This window comes from Poeciliopsis prolifica, unplaced genomic scaffold (genome assembly GCF_027474105.1).
Source record: "Poeciliopsis prolifica strain line A6 unplaced genomic scaffold, Auburn_PproV2 SCAFFOLD002, whole genome shotgun sequence".
In the NCBI taxonomy this organism is placed as follows: domain Eukaryota; kingdom Metazoa; phylum Chordata; class Actinopteri; order Cyprinodontiformes; family Poeciliidae; genus Poeciliopsis; species Poeciliopsis prolifica.
The window spans coordinates 7,844,969-7,859,049 of record NW_026562377.1 but is presented as its reverse complement, the minus strand read 5'-3'; positions in this window follow the sequence as shown (position 1 = coordinate 7,859,049).

Sequence of the window (14,081 nt, the reverse complement as noted above, 5' to 3'; positions counted from 1 at the left end):
AGCCTTCCCTCTGTCGCTGCAGCGTGCATTGTGGATAAGAATGAAAACAATAAAGGGAAGCTTTAAGTTTAACTGTTGGTGCAATGTGGCCAAGAAGGCAAAAAGCATTATTTAAAATAATTTTGCCTATGAATTAAATCAAATATTGTCAATGACTCCGAGAGGAAGCTGCAACTACAAAATAGTTAGAAACCTGAGTAGCTCTAAAAAAGTTAAGAATCTTAAACTGTGAGATAATTATGGTTACCAGAGCTTTAACAAGGTGAGTTAAGCTCCCTTTACTTCAATGATAAGGTATAAAATGTCCCCGACTGCATAAGCTAATGGTTACTTGCTGCTAGTCCTATTAAAGCTTTGTGCTCCTGCAGGCACAAATTGTAAAACAGTTGGTGCAAAATGTTCTGCATAAACTTGCTCCCTCTGTTAGAAAATTACCAAAACAACAACAGTAAGAAATTACCTGCTTATAGTCTCACCCCTCATTGCTTTATGCAGCATCTAATTCTAAAATTATTTAAAAAAAGAGTGGTAAAGAACATGTTATATGTCCAACACATTTGAATGTAAATTAACTGTGCAAATTTGAGAATGCTGCGTCTTAAGAAACACCCAGAACAAAGAAATACAGCAGAAATTGATCAGAACATTTGGACACCAAACCTGATGACTAGTTGATCTAAAGAAAATCTTGAGCAAAATACAGAAATTGAGAGCTATTGGGGAGCAGATCTGCATTCACTCTGTTCAGAGTATTGTTTTCTAAATAACTGTAAAAAATTAATGGATCTTTTTTCCATTGAGGATATTGATACTGCCAAGTTGACCTGAACAGGAAATACCAAAAGGTCAAAGGTGAAATACAGATATTTTTTGGAGGTAATTCAAAACTTCAGTGGTGCCAGTGGTCAATGGAGCTGTTGGAGCTGCAATGTGTGAATCATAAGAGTTGCTTTAGGAAATTTTAGGAACACCTGGAGTCTTTTATTTTCATAACAAAATGTTATACAAGTGAGCTGTTTCTTGCAAGACATGTGCCATAAGCTCTAATAAGGTAGAAAGAATCATTTTTCTTCCAAGAGAGTGATTGAATGCATAGGTATACTGCTAAACTGATCATAAGCTCTACTTTAAATATGTACTCAGTAAACCTGGTTCGCAGATGGTCAGGTGCGTTTTCTTGTGCCAAAAAGAGCACAAAAGACCTTTGTGATGCTTTTGGCCACATAAGCATCTTGTGTGATCAGGGAATATGCTCATCTTTTATGATTTGAGGAGTTGACTCTTGCCAGGCTCCTGGAAGGTTTATTCCCACTGACGAACCTTATAACATAATCAAATGTCAAGCCACACCGATTTCAGAATGTCATCTCATAAGGGGCGGTGTCCATATTATCTGGTTTTAAATATTTACATAAAACTGAATTTACTAAATTACTAAATTATCTTACCGTAAGGGTGTTACTTATTAAAGTGTTGTCAGAAAGGTGAGCCTACAGTAGGTGTTTATAGTTTTATTAATTATGACAGAGACAGTAATATGTGTCTCAGTACAGCACAATCAGGGACAAAGAACAAGATCCTTTATGTTGTTTCCACTTTCCCCCAACAAATATCAGTCACATTCGCTAATTCCTTTCAGTAATACAGTTACAGCGATGCAATGCCGTATTATTTACTTATCAGCATGCCATAATCCCATTACAAGTCTGTTTGTGACATTACTGCAAGCTTATCTTTAACCAAATACTAAAATCTAAAATACTGGTAACTACTTTATAGGTTACTAATGAACTAAACAATTAAGACAAGGTGACAGGACATTTGATTGTTAAAAAAAGTTTTCTGTAAACATATTTATAGAAAACCAAAAGGCCATTTTAGCTATACTGTTTAATTGGTCAACACCATTTTGTTCCTGAATGTAAAAAACAGCATCCATTAGCATACATACTTTACAAGGCAGTTGTAGAAGTAGCTGGGAAAACAGAGATCTGAGGTTCTCTGCTAATATTATTTCTTGTGTCACACACACTTGAATAAATGGAACAAAACAGATTATAACATGATTCTAAAATGGCATTGAAGGTTTTTATAGATGACAAAGTAACTGCAAAGCCAGTGCTTTGGAACTGAGCTCATAAAGACATTCTTTTTCTTCTGCTCCTTCTGTAAATATTTGTCTTGCGCTGTTAATTGTATTTGTTTCAATTTATCCTTTCCTCAGATTTTTTTTTATTTCCCATAAATTGGAAGAGCAATTAAAAAGAATAGCAATGAAAATATCAAATTATTATTTTTTTGTTCTGTGAAGTAGTATTTTAAAGTTTTTTCCTCCTCCAAAACTCCCCTTTTACCCTCTGAAGGTCAAATGTTGTTTGGAAATTCTTGATCCGAATCACAGTGCTGGCTCTTAGGTGATCAGAAAAGCCTTGTTAAAGTGCTAACATTCATGTGGTGGGTTGTATTGCTTTTGGGTATGTGAATTTGCTTCTCCCTGCACTTTAACTCCACATACATTTAATTTATTCTCTGAAGAAACACTCCCAAAGGAGCTGTGACTGAGTGCAAAGAAAAAGAGTAGGATGGAGAGAAAGAGGAAGACTTTGCCTGTAACAAACTAATGTGAACTGTTTTAAAACCTTAAACTTTCATCCATATGTCCACCCATTTCTACTTGTTCGAGGTTACATTGTGGAGGCGTTTTTTTTTTTTTTTTTTTTCTCAGAGAGGACATCCAGACATTCATTTCCCCAAAGACACTCTAACTCCTCCCTGGTCATTCCCAGTATGTCTAATGAATAACACTCATCTGATAGACTGGCAGAGAATAACCACACTTCAGAAGAAACCTATTGCAGCTGCCAGAACTAGTGATGTTGTCCTTTTAATTATGACCTAATCTAGTGAACACAGGTGATGGCTACTGCATAGACAGAACAACAAATTGGTTTGGCTTCAGGCTTAGCTCCAAGTTTTACATAGCTACACAGTAAATTAAGTTAATGTTTTAACTTTAAATGTAAATGCTCCTGTACCAATAAATTAGTTCCATTACATTTAAATTGAGCACACATAAGTTGTATTAATTGAGTGCAAACACCCCATGTTGTGTTAAACATCAAATTAATCACAACAAACATTGTGGCTAAGTTGAATTTTTGTTATTTTACACCTTTTACATTTTACATTTTACAGCATATAATCTCATTGTAGATAAACATCATACATTTCACCATTTTTTCACCTCTGGTAAGAACTTAGGCAAGACATTTCAATCAAGTAAAAACATCTTTACAGGAGACAGGTTGCTCGTATTAATTTTGGACATAGCAACATGTTTCATATATTCTATAACAAGGAAAGAGAATGTAATAAAGTATAACAAAAATGAAAAATAAAGTACACGTGGCAACTGCTCAGTTTCTGTTCATGTTTTTAAATAGAACATATTAAAATAATGTTTGTGCCATGGCCTTCTATTTCTAAAAAAACAAAATTTCCAAAAAAGGTGGTTTGACTTGCACACACTTCCAACGTGCTTGTTTTGTAAAAATATGTGTGATTTATTTCTTGCAAAAGTAGTGACAAAATAATTACTAAAGTGTCTTACAACTTAGTCAAAAACAAAAAATAATCTCAATTTGATGCTGGAAGCTCTAAAAAAATGTTCCAAAACAGTGGTCAAAAAATAATTTACAACACCTCCCAAAACACTACACATTTACCAAACAATAGACCTCCCCAAGCACCTGGTGTGTTCTTAATTACTCAAATTAACGGGAGGGTCTAAATTATTTTGGTTCTAAATGAACTTAAATATATTCTAACTATCCAAAGAAGAAAATTAAATTGGCAGAAATCACAACTCACATTTTGCAGAAATGGCCACAATAGTTTATGTTCTATGGAATTAGATTTCAGCAGCAAAGATGAAGAGCAAGTCTTCATATGTTTCATATGTAACAAGGGATGTTCTGCTAGCTTGCAGAAATTGTTTTGTGCTTAAGATTCACAGGAGCAAGATGATTCAAATTTTTTGCAGAATTGTTGAAAAAAAACCTTCTACCCATTTTCACAAATATTACAATGGATTTTTTGGGAAATTACATGATGCATTTTAAGTGAATCAAAGTAAATTAGTTCATTCTAGGTTTAACAGTGCACAAATGCAAATGCAAAACAAGCATACAAAAAATTATGTTTTCCTTTTTGGTTTTTCACAAAAATAATTTGTTTTTTGGAAATGTTGAACTACATTTTCAAGAATCTGTTCGGTGCAGGTTGATGAATTTAAACCTGAACAGATTTTGAACTAGAGATTATGTAAGGCAGCTGAGGCAAAAAAGAAAAAGAAACACTACAATAAAACCATAAAACTGCTCTGCAGCTTAGCAACAACAATCAGAAGTTTTCAAACGCTATGTTTTTAGTGCTTTTAAATTGTTTGTACCTTCCCTGTCACTCTGTTTGATAAAGGTTTTCTCAGACATTTGTTTTTCAGTTTCATCACACATTTAATATAAAGAATCTAGTACACTTTCATGTTCTGAATATTTATAGAAAAACAACATGGTTTTGGAAAATGTTCCTTTCAGGGTTTAGAAGACAACTATTTTCTTAAAAAAGCTACGACAGATGTGTCCTGAAAGTCTATTTGACTGCACAGAGTGGAACCTAGAACAAAGAACACTTAAATCTCACATATGCTCTCAAACCTGGACATCTCACTCAAATGCATAGAACTGGCTTTCTCATTCTGTTACCAAACCAATGACAGCGGCGCTGTCCCAACTGCTGAAACAGCACTCTTGCTTTTGCCCTTAGGTCAGATTTATCACTCAAGGTCCACTCTATCATCTATTATATGACTGCAAAGCCTATTTGACATAAATCTGTCTTGCCTATGCCTTCTGACATGGATCCACTCTTGGCATATGCCAGGTTTGTGCAGACTGTCCACAAGTAATGACAGTACCATTTCAATTGAAAGGGTAGCATAAGCATTAAAAGCTATTAAAAGAAAACTGTGTGTCAGAACTATAGTGAACATAGTGAAAATCCTTTAGGACACAGCATTAATGCCTTAAGACATTCAAAAGTTAAGAATGGAACAGCTAGCCCATCAGTTATACTGATAATGTCATTCCTATAATGGTTTTGCAATGTCATAGATTTTTAAAGGTCTTTTAAATAGTTTCACATTTCTATTTTAGATAAAATTAAATGACTCCAATTAAAATGCTTGAAAGTGATAAACCAATTTCATTTAACATATTGCCACTGGTATTTTGATTTTGCAAATGCATGACAAAGATTCGAGATTAAATTCTTCATTTAATTGAGAAAGATGACTGATGCGTAAAAAGGAACCTCCTTTTAGATGGAGGCATTATCCAAGCCGATGACTTGTGCTGCACATTGACCAGGGATGAAGGAAGAGGTTGATTTATTATTTTGTTTAATCTTGCTGCCACACCTGCACTTTATAGCAATTCCTCTTCTCTTTCTTTAGCGCAAAGTCTTTTACACCTAAGCATTGCTTTCATTATTACTGTAAAACACTCCAATGCCTCCAATCCTTCTTCATATCAATTGCAAACAATTTCCGAGTCTACAGCTTTGTTCTCTCTAATAGGCAAGGAAATCACTCTAAACTCATCAGGCTTCTCCATCTCCATTCTGCTGTAAAGAGTCAATCCATTAGCCTAGCACCTCATTGCTCCCAGCACCTGACCCAGAAACCATGGGAGAGGGGCTTGGAACCACCATTCATTCAGTGCAGTGGGCTGTGGTGTGTTGGCAACAGTTGTTGGCTTTTAGGCAATGCGCCTATGCTGTTTTGTGTTATTGATGATATTTAAATTATTCCAGGGGACAATGTTTTATGCTTTAGTGCTTGAGAAGTCACTTGGCTATGAGCAATGCTGACCCACTTTGCAAAGGCTGAACATCACTTTTCTTCAACAAAACCTTAAGTATTGAGCTACTTTAAGTCAGGTTTGATTTCCCATCTATTCTGGACCCTTTAGGTCAAGCACTAGGGCTGCAAACCTAAGCACTCAGCAAAGACTTTTGTTCAGTTAATTAGATTTACTGAACACTTTTTTTTTTTTTTTGTCTTTGAATAGGACATAAGGTACACTGCAATAATGATGAAGGCACTCTCTGGTTCCATTGTGCTAGATATTTACCACTGACTGACAAACAGTGTGACAGCAATAAATTATCACACATTCAATCACAATTAATTAATAGATATTGTTAATGCTATGACTGCAGGCAAAGGGGAGGATCACAACTAAACAAGATGTAGATTAAAACAATTCATCCACTGATTGTAAAAAATTTGCTACTGGAAGAAAAGTAAAAGTGATGAAGAAATTGCTAAGGTAACTAATCACAACAAAATGACCAATTTGCAAAATCTGGAAATGTCCCACCGAATACGTCCTAGTGCATGTGACACTATTTCTCCTGGGGTTAACAGCACTGAAAGAGAGATGTATTAGGTGCCAATTTAGTGGGAGTGTAATCTGGATTGGTATTTAAAAGGAAGTGATAAGGTAAAAACCAATTAGCTGCCCACCTCTCTGAGTTGTTGTCAATGCAATCGCTTGATCAAACCTGCTGCCAAGTATAAGCCTGTATCTTGACATAAGCCAAGTTTAATTTTGTTGAAAAGTTAATTTAAAAGATAAACCAGGGTAGGCAAACAGACAAACACTCTCTCTAACTCTGTGTTTTAATCATGTTAACTGAATTTTTTTTATCTTAAGCTTGGCTTTTTAGGTTTTTCCCTCCACCCAACCTCTGATTATTTTAAACTGGCTGTTCTTCCCCTCGCTTCAGTTCCTTGAGGTTTGTAGGTATTTATCCATCCATAAATATGTTATATTCTATTTTCCAATTGAATTTTTAAATTAGTAAAATACAAATTGACATTTTAACTGCTCCCCAAAAGAGTTTCATCTATTGGAATGAGAAGTGGAGGAAGTTATATGATCAGGGTTGCATGAAAAGATGCAGTATTGGAAAAGACTTCTCAAAACATTAATCTCAAGTTTTATACATTATGCCTGTGATGGTGTAGTAGTTAAAGTAGTAGTAATCAGACTAAAATTTTTTAAATAAAAATTCGACACATTTTTTTTCCGTTTTTACTCGGATGCACACAACAAATTATTTTATTTGTGGCTTTTCAGTGCTAGACTTGCTGTTCTGCTTCAGATCATCATCCTGCTGCAGACTCCAGGGGTGCTGCAACTTCAGGTCACAAACTGGTGATTTTAATTAGAGAGAGGAAAATTCATGGTTTGTATAATTACTGGAAGTATTTCGGGTCTTGAGCAAAATAGACCCACAATGCCATGCAAGCGTGCCTGTAAATATGACAGTGTTTATTTTTTTTATTTTTGTCTTTTGGGACACACGCACACACTCAGATGTTTTTCACCAGTGCAAAAAATCATTAAGATGCTTTTTGCCAAATATGATGCTGGCTTTATTTGTCAGTGGTAGATTAGGGATTGAGATACAGCCACGTATGCCCTTGGTGTCCATAATCTTAAAGCTGAATCATGAACACAGAGCTTAACTGAGGAGAGTGAGCTCTGCAGTGCCTTTGCATTTTGTTCTAGATCTTTTTGTGGCCTCCAGGAGGAGTCATCAATACACTTTTAGAGTAGTTTTGTTAGGATAGCCACTCCTGGGAAAGCAGAACAGTGTACCATGTTGTCACCATTTATGGATGCTAGCTCTGGGGTTTGCTGCAAACTGTAAAAATGACTATATTACCTTTTGCAGACTGACATGCTGAATATCAACAACTTTCTTGTTCGTACTGTTCTTTAGACTGGAGAATAATTAGCTGTTTTTTAAACCTTTAAGCCAGCTGCATGTTGTTAGGCAGATTTTACTGGCATTAATCAATCCAGACTATAGCTTGTGAAATTGAAATCTGCTTCGGCAAGCAGCTCAAAGTGATCTCAAAGTGGCTAATCAAAGTAAATTCATGATTTAGTTGGGGAAAATGGGGAACGAGGGAGAAGGGTGTCTCTTTTTCATAAGCCAGTCATAGTATCAGCAACATAATTATTACAAAAATCCAAAACCAGAGGAGCTCTTACACAGAGAAAACACTCCTTACTAATACCAAGTAGAAAGTGTAGAAAGAGAATTATGCCACTGTTATAAAAGTCATTTATTATACATTAATATGTGTGATGCATAATTTCCATATTCATTGTCACATTTTCAGAGGAATCTCATCTTCATTCTGCTGCTCATAACCTCTTTGTTGTAATTTCAAACAAAAAAACCTGTGATTTCAGCGTGTTCTGTGCATATTTTTTCACATTTTTACATGAATTTCAGGCTCACTTTTGTGGGTTGAAACACCCACGCATGACAGAACCAGCTGGCCATTAACAGTGGTAGGACTGCTCATAATGATTTCACCTGTCAAGTTTGATCTTGCTGCGTGGTGCTGCATACAGCACAGTGCAATGGCCACCGGGAGTTTCAAGTCAGCTCTGACAAATGGCCGAGGCTGGCAGTAGATCAGGACGCTCGAGGGCTGTCTGACTTATCACTCTACCAGCAGACACTATTACGGCCACTGGATTTGTCTGTAGGCTGCTGTACTTTCTGTCTTATTTCCTCTCACTGTATCCCGAAACTGTCAGCCTGTTTTCCTTCCTCCTCACCACTCACATTTCCAAATTTAAAATAAATATCTTTTAGTGGCTTAGCGCTTTAAAATTTAATAATGCTGCAAAAAGTTTACATTTAGGAAAAACGTCCTGAGGGAAACTGATTGATGAATGGAAATGTGGGATCATTTTTGATTAAAGTCTCATTTACAATTCACGGTTATGTACTAAATTGTAGTGCAAATTATGACTGTTGTAAAATGGATGAACCAGTGCATTATAAATGTACTTGTATTAATATTGCTGCTGAGAGGGACCATAGCACAATCACTGAAAAGACCACAGCACATAAAACAAAACATAAAAAAACACAAGCAAGAAAAAATTTGTATTTTTAACCATTAGTTCATTCCTGGAGTCACTGCGAGGCTGTTTTCACAATCAATACAGACAGCATACCATATGCATGTTTCCATGTTGCGACTGCACACTGCTAGGTTCGAACAGCCCTCACCAGAATAGTGTAATGCCATGCAAATATTTCTGATACTTCTGCTGTATTTTACCCAATAGTAAGGCAAAAATTATGCAACACTATTGTTAACAGTTACAAAATCAGGTCACATTAACTGACTTTTTGAGCTGTTGAGGTTGAAATTAGAGTTAGGTTCTTTCAATTTTAACACATTGGTTTATTTAGTGGCACTAAATTGCAAAATTTGTTTGTAATGTCTGTCTTTAGTTACAAAGTATCTGCACAGTAGCGTACCTGGTAGCACTGTTGCCTTGCAGTAAGAAGGTCCTGGGTTCAAACCAAGTCTCTAAATTCTCCTTAGTTGTAAGTTGTTGTTTGTCTGCATTACTCTGTGGTGTTGATTGCTGGACATAGGCATGTGCACCCCTGGCAACTCCACAAGGACAGGTATGTTAGATAATGGATGAAAAGCTTCGAAACACCAAAAAGTATACAAAAGGACAACACATAATTTTAAAAGAGTCATTAGGTACTGCATATCACAAAGAAAGTTGGAGGGAGTTTCAAAGGTCTGAAAAGCTTGATCTCCATGGGTTTCAAAATGAGTCTGGTAAACAACCAGCAGCATCTGAATAGATTATCTAAGACTCTGGGAAGAGGACATGAGCACTTGTAAGTCCATAACATTTAGGGTTCAGCCATGGAGTTCCCTACGTGTCAAAATTAAAATCCTAAATTGGATTCTAAAATGGAAAGGGATCCAGGGTAACGAGGCAAGTACTGGGATTTAGTGGTCTCTCTTTCTAGTCCCAGTTGAAAGTCTTGATACCGCATTCTGAACAGTGTATAGACAATCCAGAAATTCCTTATCAGAAAAAAAAAGTATTTTTCAGTACTGCAAATGGGGCAAAATAAAAGCACGAATAATCATTTGACACAACAGACATGAGCTTAGCAATGTTTCTATGATAATAACAACAACCTTCTTAGAGTGAATCTCAAGAAACATTGCACTTTCATAGCAAACACCCAATCTTTGTCACCATCTTTCACAGAAACAGATAAAAATGTCACACGCTGCCTTATAATAAGGATCTTATCATTGGTAGAAATGATTATGGTTTCTGTTTTGTTATCATTGATCTGCTAATAACTTTACACTCTGATTCTCAACGTTGTCTGAGCTCATGCATCTTCTACAATTCAAACATTTTAGAGGGGCAAGCAATTCACATAAATGTCATTAGCATCTATGTGATTAGATACATTTTTATTTCTTTTAAAAATATTGCCTGGTGGGTGAAGATACAATAAAAACAGAACTGAGCCTAAAACATATCCTTGGGGTTTGCCACAAGACAGAGTAGCTGTGTCTGAAAACTCATTATTCATAAAAACAGTGACAGCAGGATATAATAAAATTATTTTTAAACATCAGAAGAGTCAAATAAGTCCTTCAGTCTCTGTATCAAAGTACCATGATTCACAGTGTCGAATGGAAGGTTAGAGGCAACAAAATCAAAACAGAGAACTTTTCAGAGTCAGACGCCATGGGCAGATCACTTCCAATTCTTAACAAGGGTTTTTCCGTGGAGTGCAGTTTACGATAACAGGAATGAACTACGTCCCTGATAACCCTAGACCTTCGCAACTAATTCACTATTTAAGCATTAAGAGTAGGCGTTTTCCAGAGACGTCAGTCTTACAACACGATCCTCAAAGAGTGAATTTTATCTGCTACCCAACAACAATGGTGTGCATCCTGGAAAGTGCTTTTTTTCACAGGTACTATTTGATCCGAATGTGGTACATTGGGTATTAAAAGGTGAGACAAACAAGTCCACATCTCTCATGCTGGAATGCAACAAGGTAGGGTCAAATAGAGAAAAGAAACCTTGTCAGGTGCAGTCATTCATAATTCATCTTTGATTAGGGAATGTGGAATGAGTTCCCAGTGCAGATCAGGAAGATCACTGTTTTTGAATCAATTCTTAAAACTTATTTCTTTGCCTTGGCATTTGGCATCGTGTGAGATGCTGATTTTTGTCTTGTTATTTTATTAGTCTTTTATACCATTGCTGGTTGTGTTTTTAAAGCATTTTCTATTTTTTTGTATTTTATGGGGGTGGGGGACAGGAAGGGGTGTTTTGCCTTTGTAATGCATTTCTTATTTTTGTCTTGAGTGCTACACTTTGGTCCCTCTGGTAAGATGAAGTGCTGGATTTGTTATATCAATATGTATATATTTTTTTTGTTTATTTTTTATTTATATATTTTTTGTTTGTTTGTTTTTGTTTTTCAATTGACAAATAGGTTATGAGTGGATACGTTAACACACTATCATATTTCTAGCATTTTATGCAGCAGCCACAACTCGTTCTTTGTTTGGTCATTTAAAGACCACATATTGTTTTTCTTACCTAAACCAAGCAGGATTACACTCAAGTCTGAATGATTGAAATCAACGCAATGGGTGTTAAGCAAGTTTTTTTCTTTTATTTGACTTTCTTTCTATTCATAATTTAAATTTTTTTCAGCAGTAAACTAATTACCTGCCAGGGACATCATTCTGAAATTTGACTTTTAAATTTTAATTAAAAACTTTTATTTTGTCAGCTGCTGTGACAATTAAAATAGCAATTATTTGTTTTTCTTTAAAGAGAAAAGGTGATTAATTTGTTAGAATACATAAATTCTAGCATTACAGTAATTATGTATGGACTTTTTTTTGGCTTGATGCTGATAATTTGACCCTCAACATCATCTCATTTGTAAACAGAGAGTAGCAGAACTCAACTGAATATTGCCACAGTTTACAACAACACAATTTGTTGAACAAAGCAGCCCAGAGACAATGCCACATGCCCTCAATTCTACTTGCTGCACAGAATGTATAGTTTTTCAGCTAGGCATTGCAAACTTGCACACGTTTATATTTTGAATACTGTCAGACCTGTTTTTCTTTTCTTTCTATCAGCCTCGCAGGATTGTCATGCTTTCCACTGCTCTGTTTCTAATGTGGATTCTCACAATGTTCTTTATTTGTTTTTTTTGTTTTTTTGTTTTTTTGCTATTTTCTCCAAACCTGCTGAAAAAGATTTCAGGCCTCTTTTGGTTGATGGCTATTCAAGGAATCCAGATGCCTGTTCATTGAGGCTGTTGCACAAAGGAGTAGACTATGTGCTATAAATTTTCAATGAAAGAATAGAAAACATTCTGCAGTGGCTGAGAGACACATGGAAACAGCTTGTACCTGGCAGGAAGACTTCAGTGATTGAATAAAGCTCTTGCAAATATAGCCCATAATTCATTTGACTCAGAAAAAAATAGACACAGTGTTCAACATTGAAAATAAACTCCAAACTTTTTCAACCCTTTCTTTCCAACCCAAACTTCTTTGGGGATAAGTTCAATCCATGTAGTTCTTGTAGAAAGACAGACAAGCACAGTAACAAAAAGTTTTAACATTCATTTTCTTGACATGTGTCATCCATTCCAACCAACTAATGAACTTCTTATCAATATGGCCGTCTTGCTAATGCATAATATCACCCTATTCAATAAATTAGAATAGCATGTGTTCCAATGTTGGTTTCTCTAAGAAAAAGTAGCCTAACTTTAAAAAAAATAACATTATTTAAGCGAGTATTAAACATACCTCATGTTGCCCATATTTTTGCAATAATTTTTTTTTTCTTGGTCTGATGTAATATTGTAATTTTTTTAATGTCATGTTTTCATCAACTGTGAGTGTAAAATTATCACAATTAACAGGAACAAAGTCTAAAACATTAGTCTGTGTAATTAGAATGTGGTTCACTTAGTAAATTGAGATTCTGAAATTAATTGACTTTTCAGTGACATAGTAATTTATTGAATAGATCTGCATATTATCCTTTCCATCCCAACACAACCGTGGTGCGACAGGGAAGATGAGTAGTGCAGGTTACGTCATTTATCTTGTTACAAATTGCAATGTTTTTAAACCCCCTCTGTCATAGGGTGACCAATGCTGTCCAATGAATAACTGTATACTTCTAAACAAATCATGCATTTAATCTATTTACATTTGGGAGGCGCACACTTGTGCTGCTTGGCTTGTGTTTTTGTCTTCTTTGAATAAAATGATTTTGATCACAAACTGGTTATTAGATCTTAACAGGAAAGATATCATTTTGTTGTGTCATTCATACCCTCATATGACTTTCTATCAGTTCTGTCAAACCAAAACAGACAGCTTACAAAGCCTTATATGGACAGCATGATAACTCTGTTATTCCACTGGGCCCTTTTAAACCTCACCTGCACATAGAAAAGCAGAAGAAATATGAACTGTGTATTCAGCTGTGCCAGTAAGATTGCAAAGTTTTGGCCCATTTGATGTTAGACAACTAACCACTGAGCAAACACACAATCAGTTCATTATCAGAACCTAATCATTGTTTTTGCTCCCATCTTACATATTACGAAGTTGTTATTTCTTCCATAATCTGAGTTAAATTAAATGTATGTTTAGACACTAGATAGGGGAATGTGGACACTAACGTACATGGGTTATACCAATGAAAGTAATTACAGGTGCCAATCAATAAGAATGCAAGCACTATTGGATATTAGAATGCAGTCATTCTATTACATTATCCACTAATATCCACTTTGTATTACATTTTTCACTGTCAAATTTATCTCATGCTGCAGGGAATAGTGATGAAAAGATACTGAAACATCTTGCTTAATAACTGCACATGAAAAATCTTTACCATGAAGTCTTGTTACAAAACTTTTCTTTAGGTTTTCCTTAGATTCATTTGTTAAAACTAAAAAAAAGCAGCTCATTTAAGTAAACTAAGTACTGACATTCAAATGCTCCTCAGAGCCTTTTTACTGATTTTGAACAAATGAATGAGCAAAACAAGTTTCAGTTTTTATATAGTGAGGCATTGTTTGTTTGTCGT